At 38.0% G+C, this 14,574-nt stretch overlaps 2 long non-coding RNA genes across 2 annotated transcripts; one reads left to right on the plus strand and one right to left on the minus strand.

Annotated features, from left to right (window-relative positions):
* Positions 1–6,127: 6,127 nt before the first annotated feature.
* On the minus strand, positions 6,128–12,179 carry LOC145167567 (uncharacterized). The gene is made up of 3 exons (XR_013741235.1): positions 11,807–12,179; positions 6,855–7,069; positions 6,128–6,407 (listed from the first exon to the last, which is right to left on the minus strand). It is a non-coding gene; the product is annotated as an uncharacterized LOC145167567 (long non-coding RNA).
* Positions 12,180–12,775: 596 nt separating this feature from the next.
* Positions 12,776–13,671, plus strand: LOC145167559 (uncharacterized). The gene is made up of 2 exons (XR_013741233.1): positions 12,776–12,884; positions 12,964–13,671. It is a non-coding gene; the product is annotated as an uncharacterized LOC145167559 (long non-coding RNA).
* Positions 13,672–14,574: the final 903 nt, after the last annotated feature.

Consider the following 14,574-nt stretch of genomic DNA (forward strand, 5'->3'; position numbering starts at 1 on the left):
GGAAGAACGTTTGGGAAGAAAGTTGGTATTCGGTACAAACCGTCAAGGACTGAAGGTATTCCAAGATCGGATTTGGGTACCTAAGACAGGAGGAATAAGAGATCTTCTGATGGAAGAAGCTCACAAGACCATGTACTCGATTCATCCTGGTAGCACTAAAATGTATATGGACCTAAAACCCTACTACTGATGGCCGACGATGAAGCTCGATGTTGCGAAGTATGTGGCCGAGTGTGTGACATGTGCGAGAGTTAAGGCACAACATCAGAAACCGTATGGGAGCTTAGAACCCTTACCTGTTCCCATGGGTAAATGGGAAGACATCACCATGGATTTTGTGACTAAACTGCCCAGGACGAAGAACGGACACGACATGATTTGGGTGGTCGTGGATCGTTTCAGTAAGAGTGCACACTTCATAGCGGCCAACGAGAAGTGGTCTATGGATAAGCTTGCAAATGCTTGCGTGAAGGAAATTGTGAGACTTCACGGTGTTCCTCTTACAATTGTATCGGATCGTGATAGTCGTTTCACGTCAAGGTTTTGGAGAAGTCTACCAGAGGAACTGGGTACGAAGTTGTGTCTGAGTACGGCTTACCATCCACAGACTGATGGTCAGAGCGAAAGAACGATTCAAACGCTTGAAGATATGTTGAGAGCATGTACCCTCGAGTTCCAAGGTAACTGGGATGAGCACTTACCTTTGGTAGAATTTTCCTACAACAACAGTTTCCACTCGAGCATCAAGATGGCACCTTATCAAGCTTTGTACGGATAGAAGTGTCGTACGCCGTCTTGTTGGCTTGAGGCCGGAGAGAAGCAGTTTATGGGCCCCGAGATAGTCCATGAGACTGCTGAGAAGTTGAAAGTGATTAGGGAAAGGATGTTAGCAGCTCAAGATCCTCAGAAGAGCTATGCTGACAAGAAGAGACGACCGATGACCTTCGAAATTGGGGATTCGGTTTTGCTTAAAGTCTCACCGTGGAAGGGACTTATAAGATTCGGGAAACGAGGAAAGCTAAGTCGAAGGTTTATTGGACCGTTCAAAGTTCTTCAAAAGATTGGGAACCAAGCTTACAAGCTGGAATTGCCCGAAGAACTCGATGGTATTCATAACACCTTCCATGTGTGTTATCTGAGGAAATTCACGGGAGAAGTTCCCGACATAATTCCAATCTCAGAGTTAAGGATGGATGAGAATAAACGGCTGATTGAAGAGCCCGAGGCAATTGTTGACCGTAAGACTAAGAAGTTACGACACAAGATGGTCGACTTAGTGCTAGTCCAATGGAAACATTCGAATAGGCTGAATCTCACTTGGGAAACAGAGGATGACATGATGAGTCGCTATCCGCATCTGTTTGCTGACGCATGATTCCGGGACGGAATCATCCTAAGGGGGAGAGAATTGTAACGCACGGGTTTCGGGGCTAAGCATTTTTAGACGATGTAATAGTCTAGGTCAACTATTGTAACTCTTTTTGATGTAATAAAGATGAAATGTTTAAATACTATGTGAATTATGTGTATTTGTGTGCTTACTATTTAATTATAAATGTATAATTAATAAATAATAAAAATAAGCGTCAAAATTAAAGTATGAGATAAGCCTGATATCTTTACATAAAGTTGTAGTGGTCGAAACAAGGATTCCGGAGTTTCACGACCGAACCAGCACGACACCGGGAAGTATGAATAGTGAATTTACGATAGATCGAGTTTTAGCCTTAGCGATCTAAACGAAAGTCGTAGAAAACGTTAAACCGAAAGCGTCCATAAAAAGAACGCCCAAATCTGACTTCGTATGAAGAAGTTATGATTTTTCGAAGTTTCGGCCTAGCAGTGTACAGCTCGAAGTTCGAATATTAGATAGAGCGGTTTTTAGCCGACACAACCTAAACGAGAATCGAAGATCTCGTTAATAGTAGCACAACGATAAAAAGACAGACGAAAACGGACGTCGGATGAAGAAGTTATGAATTTTTAACGGACCAATCCTGTCCCGGCCTGTTAAAAATATAACTTTTAAAATAAAGTCAAAATTCGCCGACGGAGTCTAAACGAAAGTTGTAGAGTGCGTTCCCGCCTACGCGTGGATATAAAGAACGTCGAAAATGGAGCTCGTATGTGAAAGTTACGAATTTTTAAAGTCGAGAGTGCAATTTGCGAAATCTGATTCAAGACGCGATGACGTGGCTCAATCCTAGCTGTAGCCTGCTCCCCACGGTCTCGCTTCGGATGAAGGACACGTCGCCCCTTCGCTACGCCCCGCGTCCGAAATTGAGTACCCCCGGCGTATTGATCTTATCCTTTCCGAGTCCGAGTGCGAGCCAGCTGGTGCGAGCTGGCACCTTATCCGAAGTTACGCCCCGCGTAACTTGCTGAACGCGTAGCGTAGGTCCGAAGTTCCAGTGGCTATAAATACCTGCGAAGGCTACCGAGCAAATCACACCAAAAACCCTTCTCTCTCTAAATTCTTTCTATCTCTAAGGTTCCAAACCACTCCTAAACCCTAGGAAAAATCCCTAGCACCCTAGGGAAGCCCCGAGGCTCCCGGAGTCCCGAGAAAAAGGGTCTTTCGGTTTCGGAAACGCTGCTCCGAGCAAAGCCCGATTTTTAATAAAACCCGTTGTAAGTGAGCTACGACTACGCAATTTTTAATATAACTTTTAAATAATTATAGTAATGTTATTAGGTCCTTAAAATAATTATTTGGGCTATTATTATGAGTTATATTGAGTGTTATTTAACGCTTATATAATAATAATAGCCAGACTATTAATTAGTCGCGGTTAACGTTAAAACTAAACTCTAGTGGTATTAATACTAGGTTTTGATCAAGGAAAAATTGTTTTGAGATAACGAAGTGTTGTTCGAGTACCGAGTCACCACCTAATCAGGTGAGTGCATAGTTACTTTCATCTTACACATAGATATGAAGTATTTTATATAAATTACGTGCTACGTGTGCATATTATCTATATACTTGCTATCTATGCTGGACGAACGATTTTATACATGTTTTAAATGATTTAAACTGTATATGTATTTTATATCTACAAAATGTGTTGGGTAAAACATGGGTAGATGTAATAGTTGCTGTGTGACAAAATAAAATAATGAGAGGCCTCGATATAGATGTTTTGATGATCCAGTCATCTAGTGGAGTATAGATGACGACCACAGACTTTTCTAGACAGTCCAGTGGAACGCTAGCAGGCTCGCAACCTGTAGGTGTTTATTTGAACTGTGTGTTTATTTGATCTGTGTGAAGTACTCCATCCCCCACATGGTTGCCTTAATTAACATGAATTGCTGAGGAACCCCCGAAACATGTATCGTCACCCCGATGAAAATCCTTAGACTAGGTCCCTTGTGTTAGATGTTTTAGGGACGTAAAGTGAGGATAACGGGAATGGGTAACCGGGTTTGTTTGGTTTGATAAAGTTAATAAACTTATTTATTGTGGGTTGAAAACCCTATGTGCTCACCAGGCTCCCAAGCCTGACCCACTTAGTTTCTTGTATTACAGGTAGTGGCGCATGAGCATAGATGTGATGTCTTGGTATGAGAGATTAAGGGATTTTAGGCCTGTAAATACGGAATAATGTAGTAAGGCCTATGATGTATTGTTTATGCTTATGATCTGTATCGAACATGACATCCCGAGTCTTTTTAATGAAATATATTTCTATGGAAATGCTTTTGATAAATCTTTATCATATTTTGTTTTGGGACAAATTCCGCAACACTTTTATTTAAAATGTTACTCTGATTTTCAAACAAAGCATAAACAAAATCGGTCTTTTCTGGCCGTGAAAATGGGGATGTCACACTAGACTCGACTGTTCTGTTTGTCGCTTGAAAAGATGTAAGTTTTCCCTAGTTTATAACTATCTTAACCCGAAAATAGTTTGCATTAACTTTCAAGTGGAACTGTCATAATATGAAAGTAATGGGAAAAATGTAAGTACACAGTTGTCTTTTAAAATGACATACTTCAGTACTGAATACCTTAAAACATGTTTGTTTTATTAAGGTCATAATGTGATGAGTAGTACCCATACTATACGCTCTCCCTGCAAGAGATTCTGGTTACTAAACGCAACTTCAGCAAACGAATTGCTAAGTCGTGAAATAGTCTCACATTTAAAGTTATCTGATCATGTATACCCAATTTACTATCACCTTTTGTTTAGAACAATGAGTTAGTGATTATTGGTATAATTAGATCCTGGTTTGTTCTTCTGTTACAGTATCTTAGTATGTTCTTTCTGTTATAGTATCTAAGTATGTTCTTTTTGTTATCGTGTATTGTATCTTCCTCCCTGTTTCTCTTTATAGCATGTTCTATATGTTATCGTGTATTGTATCTACCTCCCTGTTTCTCTTTATATTATGTTCTCTATGTTATCGTGTATTGTATCTACCTCCCTGTTTCTCTTTATAGTATGTTCTACTATCTAGTGTGAACTGAACCCCTAAACTATACCCATTATAGTTTACTAGTATCTTTACTTTGAACTGTTATTGACTTGAAGAAAAGACTCATTTATCTACTAAGTATGATTGTACTTTAAAAACGGAGTCTTATAAACTGTAAATTAACATAACTTAAAAAAAGTTTTTGAAATGTTTTGATCACTTATAAATACATAAGCAATCCTTTAAAATATGTTTATAACAAAACATTTACACAATTATCATTGTGTTCAACTTGTATCCCCCCCTTAAAAGCATTTAAAACAGTTTAAAAGATTGATTATCGGGGTATGAACTCACCTTATGTGGGTGATTCAATCGAATATGCGCGTAAGGATGAGAAGTTCCACGAATGAAGTCCCGAGACACAAACGAGTGCTAAATGACATATAAGGCATACATTGGCATGAATTTAGTGTTTAAAAGCAACTAACATGCAAGGAAACACCCTTAGGGACTAGGAAACACTTGGACTAAGTGTTAGAATCACATGAGAAGTTCCACGAATGAAGTCCCGAGACACAAACGAGTGCTAAATGACAAATAAGGCATACATTGGCATGAATTTAGTGTTTAAAAGCAACTAACATGCAAGGAAACACCCTTAGGGACTAGGAAACACTTGGACTAAGTGTTAGAATCACATGTGATTCATCTAATGGGTGTGTACGGCCACAAAGAGGAGTGTACGGCCATGGGTTTACGGCCCATGGTGTATACGGTCCTAGAGTGTACGGTCAAGGGGTTTACGGTCGTACACTCATGGGAGGACTTGCAAACTTGGTGTTTTATGGTCCTATCTAGCATTCAACAAGTGCTTTCGATTCTAGGCTCGAATATAAGGGAGTTCAAGGGCCAAAACATCCACCAACACAAGAGTTTACGGCCATGCAATGGTTTACGGCCGTAAACTCTTGATGCCCATGTATTTTATGATGATCCAAGGCTAGAATCAAGAGTTTAACAAGTCTAACTAGGAGATAGAAGATATACTCACGTTTTTGAAGCTTGGGAGGGGGTTCACGGTCCAAGAACTAGTGACTGTTCTTGGTGAAAGTGTTGAATACTTGAAGATCTAACCAAAAAGATGATTTTCATGGATGAATCAATAGATGCTTACAAGGCCAAGAAGGAATAACAAGAAGGATGGATGAATCACTTACAATTTTTGAAGATCAAGACGAAGATTCTTATGATACTTGAGAGAGAATTCCAGTGTTCTTGAGGTGAAAGTGTAAGAAATGAAGAAAAGTGAAGGAATATGACACTTTGGGGCATGAGTTCACGGCTGGCAAGAGCTTACGGCCGTAAACTCCTTGTTTGCGGCCATAAACTCCTTGAGATGGAGTTTATGGCTTGAATGATGTACAGTGAACTCGAGCAGATACTTCTTAACACTCATTCCTTGGATGTATTAGGCTTAGAACACTCAACAGACCCTTAACAAAGATAAAAAGATAGAAGAAACGAGTCTGACACACGGTTGAATTGAATGGTTGGACTTACAAGGAAAAAAATTTCGGGTTGTCACAGTAGATCTGTAGTAGAATGTTATTTCTTTCATTTAGACCTAAATAGGTTAAATGAAAAAAATTAGTAGCACACAGTCTTTTGATGATAATGTCTTCCAAATTGAAAGATCAGATGAACAAAAAAGCACAAATTTATTTCAAAATGAACATAATAATAAAACTGTATCTAAACCTTAAATACATTTAATAAGACAAAACCACATTCATACCTCCCCTTTCCTTCTTCTACCAACATCACTTTGAGTAACTCAACAAATACACATGACATACAAATCATAAGAAGGAATTGTAGACATAAATTAGAGAACCTACAACAATATTTCATAAAAATAATTGAACTCTCTTTCATAGTTCTCCTACCTCTTGGACTCTTGTTGTACATCAGGTTGCAACCTGAAAACAACAAACAAAAAGTTTTCAACGATAGCCAGTTCAAGATGAAGTATGTTGGACTAAAATTTAAACATGGCATACACTACATAAGAAATATACAATTTTCACCTGTAACTGTTACAAAAACTGTATATAGTTTCTAAACTCAATTTTCCAAATATGGCATTCAATTAATATTTTTTCCTTCAGACATTTCATCAAACACGACATGTGCTTCTAAATTTACATTTTTTTTCAAAAAAAAAAAGAAAGCTTAACTTAAGGGGAGTATGGAAATAGACAGAGTAAGAAGATGAGTAACAAAATTTATACACTACAAAATAAGGAATCATAATTATGAAATTCTACAAAGTTGACAAACTTGAAAGCAAATTATCTGAAGTCGTATAAATATTCAGCAAGACTTGAAATGAAACATGGAGACATTGAGCAGTAAGACAATGAAACCTGAATTTGGTATGCTGAATGACGAATTGACAATCCACGCCTACAGATTTAGACCAATTAACTCCCTAAACAGATACTAAAATTCCCATAACATTACTAAGAGCTTGTGAAGTAAACCATATCATCAAGAACTCATCATTTTCCTCCATTTGAAGCTTTGGAAAGTAGCAGCTAACATCACCTCCATCTGACGGACTTCTGGTCTGTAGGGATTGCTACATCAATAACAATGTAAAAATAAGTAGGTAGGACGACATACAAAGCTACTACGATTTGGAAGGTGATTATAGATAGTATTTAGAGTTCGAAAAGTAAAGGAATGAAACGATTGACATAGAGAGTAGCATTTTGGGAAAGAATTAGTTTACCTGATAAGTTGTATTCAACGGGTTAGAGGTTGATTGTAACGCTCGGTTCCTGGTACATATTTTAAATAAGAATTATGCATTTTTATAAAGGGACTCAACGAGTTGGAGGTCCCAAACTCGTCGAGTAGGAATTGGGTATGTGGACGCGGGACTTGATGTCTACTCGACGAGTCGAGGAGCCTCGACTCGACGAGTAGGCCTGCCAGAGTGAAACCCTAATTTTCAGGGTTTGCACCTTATTTAAACACCTTAACACCCCCACTATGGCCTCCATCATCGCCTCCCTTAGTCCAGAAAACCCTAACCCATTTTGAGTGTTCTTGAGCTATTTTTGTGTATTTTTGGTGGTGTTGAAGCTTGAGAAGGAGGAAGAAGCGTGGGAGTTCAAGATGAAGCAAATAGATCCAGAGGTTGTGTTCCATTTCCAGCTCTTTTGAGGTATCAAGTCTATACCTTGACTATTCATTTGTTAGATCCCTTCATGGAGTAGTTTAGGGCTTTAAGGAACTATTTTTGGAACCATTCATGGATGCAAGCATGTTTGGGGTTAAGACTTCAGATCTGGAACCTTTGAGGGACTCCATGGCATAAAGGTGCCAACTTTATGGCCATGGGAGTCCCATTCACCTTGTGAACCTCAATTTAAGGCCTTTTGAGCTAGATAACCCATGCATGAATGTAAAGTTTGTAACTTTACGTGTGATATCGACCCTAGGAGGCCAGATCTATGTTTTGGATGTGTTAAGCCCGACTGAAATCGGTTGTATACTCTTTGGATCATGGGGGACTCGACGACTCGCTCATAGGACTCGGCGAGTCGGGTCATGGTTCCCCAACCTTCTCTGTTACTTAGCAACTTGTTAAGTCTAAAAGATCACTCAGCCAGTTAGACGTGTTTTGGACTTAAAGGTCAAGAACTCGACGAGTCCAAGGATGAACTCGCTGAGTCAATGAGCAAATGTCCCGACTGTATGAAGGAGAACTCGACGAGTCCAAGGAAGGACTCGACGAGTTCAAATGGAAAGTCTCGATTCTGTCATAAGGAGAAACTCGGCGAGTTAGTGGGTAACTCGACGAGTCAGATCATGGATTCGAGTTTCTCTGAATTATGGAACTCGGCGAGTTGATGGATCAACTCGGCGAGTTGGGTTAACCAGGATGTTGACTTTGACCAGGGCGTTGACTTTGACATTGACTTTGACCTTTATCCAAGATTGACCCTTAAAGGGGATATGAATATGAAGGAGTAACTAAAGGAGACTAATATGTGTAGGAGGTTGAGGAGAGTTGATCCCAGCACCGAGGACAGTTCAGTTATCGCACGACATTGAGGTGAGTTACCTTCCAGTAGAAGTGGGTCTAAGGCCACAATGTCGGCCCAATAGTAGGAGTTGTATGTCAGATAATTGTCTTTGTGATAGTTATCTGGGCTTACTACGATCTGTTATGTTTTATGTGCTAGCCTGGTATGATGTCATGTGATAGTGGTAGTAGGGGGAGTAGTCCCCGTATTAGGTCGAAAGGGCCAAAGGGGTAGGTCGGGCACCCCGGTATGCCTGACAGTATGTTTATATTATGTTGTTATGTGGTAGTGGTAGGGGTGAAATAGTCCCCGTAACCGGTTGAGATACACCGGAGGATAGGTCGGACACCCATATATGCCTAACATGGGATAGGTTAGGCACCCCGGTATGCCTAGTAGGGGTAGGTTGAGCACCCCGGTATGCTCAGAGAGGTAGGTCGGACACCCAGATATGCCTGGCAGTATGTTATAGTTTGGTATGTGGTATGATGGAGGAACTCGCTAAGGTTTGTGCTTATGGTTTACAGTTTTTGTTTCAGGTCCTTCTTCGTCGAAGGGAAAGGAGCCGGCACGGTAGCAGCGCATCACACCACTATTTTTCCGCACTTGATGTTCTTGGGATTGTACTATGACATTGTGACTATTTGATGATATGGTTTGGAGAATTATGATCTATGAATTTGATGAAATGAAATAACTTGATGATGTTTTCTCTAAAATGTTTTATGAATCGTTATATCAAAAATGAAATTTTTGGTCTTGAAATTTGGGATGTTACATTGATGTTGGACATTTCCAATAATAGTGTCGTTTGGTGAGCTGCTGATACCGATCGATCGGCATCCGAGAGTAAACGTGCAACGATGTGGTGGTGTGTGGATGATTGTGGACTTTAAAGAGAAAGTAATGGGTTTATTGATGCAGATGTTGATCCATGTTATACAAAACCCCCATCCGAGCTTCAACTCCGACGATCGTCCTCAGTTAACCTTGAACCTTCTAGAAATCGATTCATAAATTGCATAAACTTGGATAAATCCATTAGCGATTTCCTCATTAAGGCTCCCTGACCGCTCATTTTGTTGGTGGTTCCCTTCTACTTTCCACCTCATAAGAAAAAGAGGCATCACCAAATATTACCTAGTGTCACACCCTCGACCGTCGCCGAAGTGCGCGACGTAAATCGGTAATCCCAGTTATTGAACATACATTAACCAGTACAAATATAATATTCTATTATTACTGAAATAGAAATTACATTGACAATGACTATTGCTAAATCGTGACACACGCCTAACAATCTGGCGTTTACAAAGGTATAATATAATTAACAAAGAGTATTCTAAGCGAACACTTCTGACATGCTAAATGACCTGACAATACATGCATTAAAATACATCAATCAAATTGTTGGTGAGTTCTACGGGTTTTAACACAAAGTATGTTTATAACCAAAAGTGTTTTATAAAATTTAGCTGGTTGACCATCTTTTATAAATATTTACTTTTCTATCAAAAGTATAAAATAATTGAGTTATAAAAATGTGTTTGGACTCATTCATAAATATCATTTGTTCAAATCCAAATGTACAAAATTTGAAGAAATACACATAAGTATAATTTATATGAAAAACCTCATAACTCTCGAATTTATAAGCTCTGTGAAATTGTGTTGTGGCAATAATTAAGTGTTATCTGATTTAATTTGGGAACCGACACATAACCGATGTGGCAAACTCTTCCCACGTAAATATTGTGTTTTCTTATAAAAACAAATGGTTTATATAAATAACTTGTTTTATGTAAGTTAATAAACCTCGTTGAGTCGTGACGTGATATTAATTAAGTGTTGTATGACTTAATTTCTGGTATTGAGACTTATCGTTTGAGTCACAAACTATCCCCCTGAATACAATCTCTTTCAACTAGTATAAGTGAACAAAAACCCCGTATAAACCCAATATCGATTCTATACAGTAATAAAACAAAATTGGGATTTTATAATGAACTCATGGCCGAATTCATGACACTACACTTTTTGCACCGGCTCCATAATAAGGCATGCTTAAGTCATTCACCCAGTTATAACACGTGGTAATGTTCAATTGTACTAACGGCAACACAAAATTCGTCTCGTCAAATGTAGTTGTAACTAGCAACTCCAGGCGGGCGGTCTAACCGTATAAGATCAATAGTATGACACTTATACTTGTCGTAGTCGTTCTTTGCGGATTAATGGTTATGAAAAATAAAAGGTTTTTCAACCAAGACACACAGTCTTAGTATACCAAACAACATAGCCCAAATGGCTTAGGAACGAGCCTAACTCATATGGCTTTAGAAACAATGTGGCACCTACCAGGGGATCCTGGATTGTTGGATCCTAACAATGTGTTTATGCATCCGAGTCTTAACCTTCACGTTATAAGATTGTTGAATATTTATAATTTTATTGTTTAGGAATAATATTTGATTATATTTTAGATACGTAAGACTTAATGGATTTCTAAATTTCTATTGTTTGTTCTGACGAAATTTGAGCAGCATAACGGCTGATTTTATAATATTTTTCAGGTTTCAACCATCGTGAAACCAACGATTTCCATCACATTAATAATTCACATTATTGATACGATATGATATTTCATAATTTACGATTCTTAAATCTTGAAGTTGATCACGTTATTTTATACGACGATCATTCGTAATTTAGTAAAAATTAGATATATTTTTATAATTAATATAAAAATATATTAATATATTTTACATTCATTTTTACACAATCTCATATATTAAAAGTTAAATTTGATAATTTTAACTAATAACTATATATTTTCATAAACTTGGTTCTTCCACCACTTATGTCAATGTATTTTCCTTTTACGCAATAAATATGTGGAATAATATTTTTGATTACATAATACATTTTTGCATATTTTTAACCTGCTCAAACTTACACATGACAAGTATCATAGTCCTTATAAATCATTAAATAGATTTGCACCATTATAGCATCCTACTTGTAATCTTGTAATTTTTCTAAATATTCACATTAATAATCATGAAAAACTATAAACATATTATCTTTTAGCAATCTACTTTAACTTGTATAATCTATTAATGATTTATCACATTTTAGATTACTATTTAATGAGCTTTTGACAAATAATAAAGTATGATGCTATTATGTGTATAAAACTTGAAAATCATTAAACTTTAATAGACACGCATATATTCTCCCCCAAATATTAAAACCGTAAAATAGGGGATGTAGAAACTCACATTCGATGCGTGATCTCGATCTAGGTTCGTTTTGATGAAGCTTGACATGAGAAACCGCATCTTGACGTCTTCTTGAGTTAAAACAAAGTTCGGGACTATTTTTAGTAATATTTTAACCAAAGGGACTTGTTTTGAAATAAATTACATTTAAAAAGTGTTGTTTTGTGATTTATCTAACACAAGGATTGTTTTGGTAATAATTTATATAAAAAGGAACGATTTTGATATTTTAAAACAAGGTAGGGACCATTTTTTAAATGATTTAAATCAAATGGGCTTGCTTGTAACAATCTAGGTCAAAGGCTGATTTTTGATTTATAATCACAACTGAAGGGACTGTTTCTGCCAACATTCTCAAATGTATTGAAGAGGGATTGCGTCTTTTTCACGAGTCGGGAAAGGAACCGCCGCATCAAATGGAAGACGCGAAAGGGAAAGCAATAACCAACTCCGGCGACTGCGGTGGTTCTACCCTCGTTGTTAATAGCCTCAAACCGAGGGAACAAGGTAGCAGCATCATCAATCGATGTTCAAGGAGGGCATAACTGGTGCCTGTTTCGGTTTCAGATAGATGGAGGACGGAAGAGACAGCAGTGATGTCGTTGATTGCTTTCGCCAACAAGGGTTGCTCTGGCAGTGGATCGCGAAGGGGATAGGGGAAGGACGAACAAATCGTCGGTGCTGATGGGGAGGTTTGTGGGTTGTTCCGCGACTGGAGAAGAGTTTAGGAGTGGCGGTGGCAGCTTCTTGATTCCCAGACAGCTTCTTCATCAGAAGGAGCCCTCGACGAGACAGTTAGGGCGACGGGAAGAGCAGTAACGATTAGCTCCGATCAGAAGAACACCTCCGGTGCTTTGGTTTGGCTCGGATGTAGAAGGAAGAAGAAAAGGGGTTGATTGGCTACTGTTGCTAAGGAATCATCTCATGGGTGCTTGGAAGCTGCGATGTCTGAAGCATAAGGGTGTTTGGGTGGTGCTATATGACAGGAAAAGGAAAGGAAACACAAACGTGTTATTGTTCTTCTTGTTTGCAGGTGTACTCGAGAATCAAGAACAGGAGTGTTCTTGCTTTGATACAGGTTTTCCTTTTTCTTTTGGTTGTTCTTGATAGAAACCGATGGGGGCACAAAAATGGATGTTTTGGTTTGTTTTTGACAGGAGAATGAATGAGGAAGAACTATGGAGGTTTGATGCTCTGAGGAGGGGGTGTTTGAGAGGGTGTTTGGCTTAGCTTTTGTGTGGGAAAAGTCCTTTTTTGTAAAAGGACTTTTTACAAGAGTTGTTTTTTAAAATGTGTTTGGATTAGCTTTTGAAGGGAAAAAATCAAAAATTAAAGTGTTTGGTTTAATTTTTACATGCAAAATGACTAAAAATGACATATTTACATATTTATTGGGAGTGAATGGAGATATAAAAGTAATTTTAATGTTTAAAACTGTTGAAAAGTTGGAAAAGTAATGATTTCGTGACTTTTCAAAAAGACCAAATTTACTCTATTGGAAAAGTTATTTTCAAAAGTCATTTTCATCTTTCCAAACATCTTTTTGACTTTTTCTAAAAGAAAAAGTCAAAATTCATTTTAGAAGCTAAAACAAACACCCTCTGAATGGTACGATCAATCGGAACAAGTGGAGAGGAGGAGGAAGGCTGCCATGGCCGGTGGGAAGGTCGTTGGCCATTTTCGTCTTCTTCACTGAAGTACCAAACGAGAGGGAGAGATGAGGGGTTTTTAGGAGTCTTTATCCATTATTGGAAGCAATGTAAAAAAAATCTGATTTTAGGATTTTAGTTGATTCAAAAATGATTTTGTTGTACAAATCATATTTCCTTTTAAAATATAGTTGGTGTAAAATCAAGTGATATGTATTTTATGGGCTAACTACTGTAAAGTCCTTATATTTTGGTAAAAGTTTCAAAAAAGTCTTAAAAAAATTTTTGAATGAAAAAGCCCAATAAACCGGACAATTTAGCCCTTATCATCCGGTGACCCTCATTTAGCCGGTTACAAAAGTCTACATAACATCTTAATGGTGACTGTATCGTTGACCTCATTAATTTAGGGTTTTTTAAGAAAACCCTTTTTCTTGTCTCCTTTATTCCTGACAAATCGATCGATCGATTCTGCCCATGTCCTTTGGCGATGGATGAAGTATTTGAGCCTGACACAATCGACTTTGTAAAAACCATATCAGTTTCAAGATGCAAAGATGAATTCCTTAATGTTCTTTGTGAAGACAGTGATGACGAACCAGTGGAAGGTGAAGGAGAGAATGCTCGAGTGGAAGTAGATGATGAGAAAAACACTGAAGAATCTAGTGATGAAGATGAAATCGTATACTCCATCCATAATCTGAAGGTCAAATGGAATGTGATGAAACCGATTATTGGAGAAAGGTATGAATCTAGACATGAACTGGAATTATGCTTAACAAATTATTCCATCTATAAGGGTTATAAAATTCGTTTCAAGAAGTGTGATAGTGTTAGACTAGTGGCTGTGTGTGTGTGACAACCCGTAATTTCAAATCTTGTAGAAGTCAAACTTGGTCAACTAAAGTCAAACTTATCCAATAAAAGTCAAACTTTTTTCTTTAATTATCTTAATATGGTTAGATTAATGAGTTATAGGTGTATAAACCTTGTATTCAAAGGTGTTGTGTGTTTAAGGGGGAAAACAATAGGAACCGAGAACCCTTCATCCGAGCCGCAAACCCTCACATAACTTGAGACTTCGGACCGCAAACGGTTCGCAGCCGCAAAACTCGGTCT

The sequence above is a fragment of the Lactuca virosa genome, chromosome 1 (assembly GCF_052849685.1).
Source record: "Lactuca virosa cultivar CGN04683 chromosome 1, Lactuca_virosa_CGN04683_v6, whole genome shotgun sequence".
NCBI lineage: Eukaryota > Viridiplantae > Streptophyta > Magnoliopsida > Asterales > Asteraceae > Lactuca > Lactuca virosa.